General features: G+C 42.9%; 1 pseudogene; it reads left to right on the forward strand.

The window, feature by feature from the left end:
• Positions 1 to 441: 441 nt before the first annotated feature.
• On the forward strand, positions 442 to 2730 carry LOC114634399 (annotated as a pseudogene).
• The last annotated feature ends 3411 nt before the right edge of the window (positions 2731 to 6141 follow it).

Consider the following 6141-nt stretch of genomic DNA (forward strand, 5'->3'; position numbering starts at 1 on the left):
CCTAAGAGAGAGGTGCATTGCTTTGGATAATGTATAATCCATGACGGGTAAGGAAGGCATTCTTGACAGATATTTTGATGATGCTGATAAGCCCTTAGAAATAGTGATCACAGGGGTGTTCACAAAATTTTGTTTATTGCCTTCTTTGTTCTTTGACTATTTGTGTTTGTCTTGCTTTTTCCTTGACTGTTTCCATCTATTTTATTGTTAATTCCTCAACCTAGAACTGACCTAAATACTCGCATGTAATTAAAATGGTATAAAAGCAAAACGGGGGGGAATGGGACAGGGAGGGGAAATGGGGAAAGAGGATTACATCTGAAATGTAAATAAATAGAATATCCAATAAGGAAAGAATCTGTTGGGCTCAGGGCTGCAGAGGCGGCTGCTGCTGTGGCAGTGGCATTCCTGCTGGGCTCAGAGTTTTCAGGAAGAGCTAAGATGGTTGAGTTTCCAGATGACCAAACTGCTAGGCTGTGGGATAACTCAAAAAGGAAATTCTGGTGTTTAATTTTACCATCCATGAAATCCACTCTCAGAGGAACATTGATGTGTACCCTGTCTGCAAGGAACCGTTCCCTAAATCTGACATGGACACTCACATGGCTGCAGAGCACTGTCAGGTGACCTGCAAATGCAACAAGAAGTTGGAGAAGAGGCAACTAAAACAGCATGTGGAGACTTAGTGTCCTCTGTGGCTTTCTGTCTGCCAGCACTGTGATCTGGAGCTTTCTGTGCTCAAGTTGAAGTAGTATGAAGATTATTGTGGCTCCTGGACAGAGCTGTGTGACAACTGTGGGTGCAACGTGCTTGTGAAGGAGCTGAAGACTCACCCTGAAGTCTGTCGGAAAGTGGAGGAGGAAAAGAGAAATGAGGGTGCCATCCTTCTCGATGCTTACAATGAGTCTTGGAGTCAGGATAGAATCTGGATTGCATCCCAGCTCCTCAGGCAAATTGAGGCTCTGGACTCATCCATGAGGCTCCCTGAAGGACCCTGAGAGCCTTTGAGGCAGACCCTTTCTACAGTAGGATTGCCAGCCAGAGAAGCCTGACAGCACCATTTTCCAATTCAAAGTAATCTTTTTGAAGAACAAGAAAGGCAGGAAGGGAATAGAAGCCGGCAGTCCCCAAAAGACAGCACCGAGAATAACGTGCACTTGGACTTCATGTTGGCCCTGAGTCTGCAGAATGAGGGACAGGCCTCCAGCATGGTAGAGCAGGGATTCTGGGAGTCTATGTCTGAGGCTTATCCAGCTCGCAGTGGACCCACATCTCTAGGTGACATAAAGGGTGCTGCTGACAAGACTGCTGCCCTGTGAGTTCTGTGAGGAGCTGCACCCAGAGGAACTGCTCATTGACCATCAGACAAGCTGCAACCCTTCACATGCCTTACGTTCACTCAATACTGGCATCTGTTCCGTCATGGGGGTGGAAGATCCTGGTACCATCTTCTAGAACTTTCTACAGCAAGCAACAAGTAACTAGCTAGACACTTTAACGGGCCTGAGCAATTCAGCTGCTGTGGAAGATAGCATCATCATCCCTTGTGAGTTCTGTGGGGTCCAGCTGGAAGAGGCAGTGCGGTTCCATCATCAGGACCAATGTGACCAATGCCCAGCCATAGGAAAACACTGTGCAATGAAGGGCATCCCTACACAGGATTCTCAGCCTGAAGACATTTCACCATAGCTGTCCAGGAGGCAGGTCAAACACGAGGGAGACCTGTCATCTGTCTACATGGGTGATGTCAAGCAGGAATCAGTGAAAGGCTCCACCTACTCAATGTCTCTGTGGGGGAAAAAATAGAAGGCCACAGTGGTGGAGTCCCGGAGGCTTCCACACGCTGAGGGTCCCACATGCAGGAGGAGGTCTAGGGTTCCAGCAGCCTGGAGGCTTTGGCTGCAGCAGGCCTCAATGACACGAGGAAGTCCTTGGTTCCAGAAAGGTTTTTTTTTTGTCATGGCAGATGGTGGATGGATTTGGATGTACCCCCCTAAAACTCAGGCCAGTTCTGAGTTAAATAGGGAGGAAGAAAGGGGGAGGATCTGGGGAGGCATGCTTAATTTGCTCCATCCTCTGGCCTTCATTAGTATGTAAATCCCTAGGGCTTGAGGCCTCTAGTCACACCCTCTACCTGTGTACTTTAGGAGGGGCTGTAATGGCTGGCTTACGTGACTGAACAATGTAATTCTATGGAGACTAGACTGCTTTTCAGGACCCTGGGTTCTGTGGGGGTTGGGGGGGGGTTGCTGAACTCCTGCCGGTACTCAGGCAGAGTCTCGGTGTTCTAGGCACATGCCCAACCATGAACCAGAATACCCTTATGCACTCCCACATGTCTCCCAACAGAACCATGAACAATGTGACTACCTGTAACCCACTGTTGAACTAGCATTAGGTCCCAGGTCTGACTGCCAATGTAGCCCTCCTGGTGTGTTCAACAACTCAGATAGCCAGGACATCTGTGGGCAGATGCAGGGCAGGCAGAATGGGCCCATCACATCTGGGCATGTTCCAGTGATCCACTCTATTTGAAATCTCTATCCAGAAAACCTTGCGCCCTCTTTTCCTCATGGCTCCCCTGGGAGATACAGAGCCAGTGGGAGGAGTGAAGGTGGCAGGAGCTCTCAGGTCACCCCTGCAGCTGCCAGCTACCACAGCAGAGCGGCAAAGGCAAAGCCTCCAAAGCAGCAGGGAGCAGGTGATGTGGAGGAGGAAGAGGAGGAGTAATGTGACTGTGGGGGGCTCTTACAGCCCACCCCTGTGCATAGCAGTACATTCTGGTTCAGTGTATAACTACCTCTCAGGCTAATTGGGCAGGAGAGACGCCAGATTGTAATTTTTCCTAGGTTATGGCCATTTTGTGTCTTTGAGATTGTGCTGTGAGTATTTGGGTGTGAGGGAGGGCTAGCTGGGAGGCCCGAGCCATTGAGCAGCTGTGCAATCAGTGTGTCTGTGGCCCTCTTGGCCTGGATGGTAAGGGGTCCATCCAGATGTCATCACCACTGCTGCTTGGTGCTTTGTGGTCCTGGTGGACAAAGAGGAGGGTCCTGGGAATCTCAGAGATACCAGAGAAGCAATTCTCTTCTGGTGGGGGCCTAAGCTTGGGTTTGCAGCATGTTAGGAACAAGTTGAGCAGCAGGTACTTGGACTAGTGGCCACCTTGGTGCTTGCGGGTCACTTACCCACCTCTCTCTGTTCCTGATTGGGAATGTACTGCTTCATTTGTGCCACTCACACCAGGGTCACACCTGCCCTCATAAGGACTGAGGCTCCAGCCCCTTCCCTTTTTATTTTACTGTTTTAGTTATCTATTTCCTTGTAATTGAAATAAAGTTTGTATTTAGAGATCAAAAAAAAAGAAACTGTTAAAAACTTTATTTATATGAATTTTTAATCTTTTAATATTTTCTGGATTAGAAGTAAATTAAAAATGGTTAGGTATTTGTTATTACTTTTATCCTTAACAACAAATTTTTTACATGCAATATAAGCCATGTATTTTTTTGAAAAATAATTACATTTTCAAAAAGTATTATTATTTTGGGGGTAACAGGCTTCACTGTGAAATTGCATACACAGACCTTGTTATATTATTGTACATCCTCTCCATCTTTCCATCTTCATTCACTATGCTCTTCTTTTTTTGTTTGACTCTTTGTTTGTTTTTGTTTATTTTAGTTTGTTTTGTTTTTGTTTTTCTTTTGAGACAAGGTTTCTCTGTATAGTCCTGGCTGCCCTTAAACTCACTCTGTAGATCAGTTTGGCCTTGATCTCAGAAATCCGCCTGTCTCTACCTCCCAAGTGCTGGGATTAAAGGTGTGCACCACCACTGCCCAGCTATATGCTCCTTTTTTTTCTCTCTCTTAATTGTCTTGAATTCTTCTTCATATTCTAGTTTTATAAATTTAAATAATTCTGGCAGTTATTTCTTTTTAAGCTTGCTTTAATATCTCAATCAATAGAATAGTGCTGGAATTTCACATATCCTTTTGTACTCACTAAATTTCAGAAGCAACACTCATACAATTTTCAGAAAACAGCATATATGTGTCAAAATAGCACACTCTTTCAAGAGAAAGAATGGAAAGCCAGTGTTGACTTTTCAGTACAAAAAATCATTTTTGATACTCCTATACATCTGAAAACGTGATTGAGATCCCTAGGAAAGCCTTCAAGTACAGTTTAAAGAACTGGTAACTTAGGGACTCAATATTGTTTTTCTCATTGTGTCAACAAGAGCCTAAGTCACTCTTCCTTGGGCTAAACTGTTGTCACTTGGCTTACCAATTCCTTTGTAAACAGCTACTGAAACGTGAAGTAGAAACCTGTCCTAAAATAACATTGATTAAGAAGGGTGGGACTTCTTTCTATTCATGTGATAACATCCTGAATGAGCATGTTACAGATAAGATACTCAAACCATGAAAGTATGTTTTTTAATTCTAAGAGGACAATTGTATACTATTAATTACAGTGAGTTTATTTGATGACAATATCTTTTAAAAAGCAGACTGAATTCATGGTTGGAAAGCAGAGTCTTGTGTGGTGTGTGTGTGTGTGTGTTCATGTGTGTAAAAGACCACATATGTGTGTGAATATATTCACACATATATCTCTCTGTGTACATAGGCCAGAGATCAACCTCAAGTTTCATTTCTCACAAAAGTTATAAGCCAAATTTGGAACAGGGCTTCTTATCATCTAGAAGCTATACCAATGGCTCTCAACCTCCCTAACAGTTCCTTATGTTTTGGTGAACCCCACCATAAAATTATTTTCATTGCTTCTTCATAAAAGTAATTTTGCTACTATTGTGAATCATAATGGAAATAACTGAGATGCGGGCTATCTGATATGTGACCACCAAAGGCGTCACAACTCAGTGATTGAAAGTCACTGGGCTATAGTGTCTATATGTGAGATCCAAAAACTGCTGTTTCTACCTCTATAACACTGCAGTTCTATGTGTGAGTCACTGTACATGACCTCCTCATGTGAGTTCTACAGATCAAGCAAAAGTCCTCACATTTTAAGGCACTTTACCAACCAACAGAGCCACCTATCCTGAAGTAAACTGTAGTGGAATATTTTTCCCACAAGTTGGGAGGAGCTAAGAATCATGAGATAAACTTTAGTGGAATATTTTTCCCACAAGTTGGGAGAAGCTAAGGTGGGAGTTGGAAGGAGGGGAAGAGGAAGAGCGAGGCAAGGGACAGGAGTGATATAGTGCCATGGATGACCACACATATACCAAAAACAGCCCTGGGTACCAACTAATATCTAGGTTAGTTAATTGGGAAACATATATAATTATGTGGGCATCCTGTTTATTGAGCATTACCAAATATATAAAGCCTTTGGTTAATCATTAAACATTAGAGTCCAATTCCTACAAGGTACCATGTGGATGGTGGGATGGTCTGGGCTCACCCCATCATTGTGAAGACAGCATGTAAGATTGGCAGAGCTATCTCCCATGATGGCATCTCATGGTTGGCAGGGGCAGTGTTTCTGGCTGGCTGTTCCTAGCTGTAGCACGTGTATAAAGTTATACCACTAAGAAGTGCATGTAATGAAAGTAAGGTAGAATACTTCAACATCAACAACCCACAGCACTACAATATATGAACAATATAAGTCTTTATTTGAATTGTCTTTGGTTAGTTTAGCTTTACTGTATATGATAGAAATTCATAGGAAGACTGAAAGCATAATAGTTTCTACTAGTAGGTATTTATCTCGTTATCCACCTTCTCTTTGTGGTATGAGGGGATTTAAACACTCCAGCTTTTCATCCTTTGCATACTAGGACAAGTCAATCCTATAATGTGGATACTTTATGAAATCTGCAGCATATGAACATAGTGCTATAGTAATGCTACATGTATTTTGGTCTTTTAACAACTGTGTAGTGATTTGTTATTGTGATTAATAAAGTTAAGAGTCATAAATTATTCTCCTTCCTTCTCTCCTTTTTTTTCTTTCATCCCTTGCTGTAAGTTGAGTCCTTAATTATCATGCATTATTATGTAGAAATAACTCATACAAATTCACCTCAACTAAATAAATATTGCTATATAAGTTCTTATATACCAGAGTGAAAAGAAAGTTCTAGAAACAGTAATGTGTGCAGAAATG

This window comes from Grammomys surdaster, unplaced genomic scaffold, assembly GCF_004785775.1.
Source record: "Grammomys surdaster isolate TR1022 unplaced genomic scaffold, NIH_TR_1.0 958, whole genome shotgun sequence".
In the NCBI taxonomy this organism is placed as follows: domain Eukaryota; kingdom Metazoa; phylum Chordata; class Mammalia; order Rodentia; family Muridae; genus Grammomys; species Grammomys surdaster.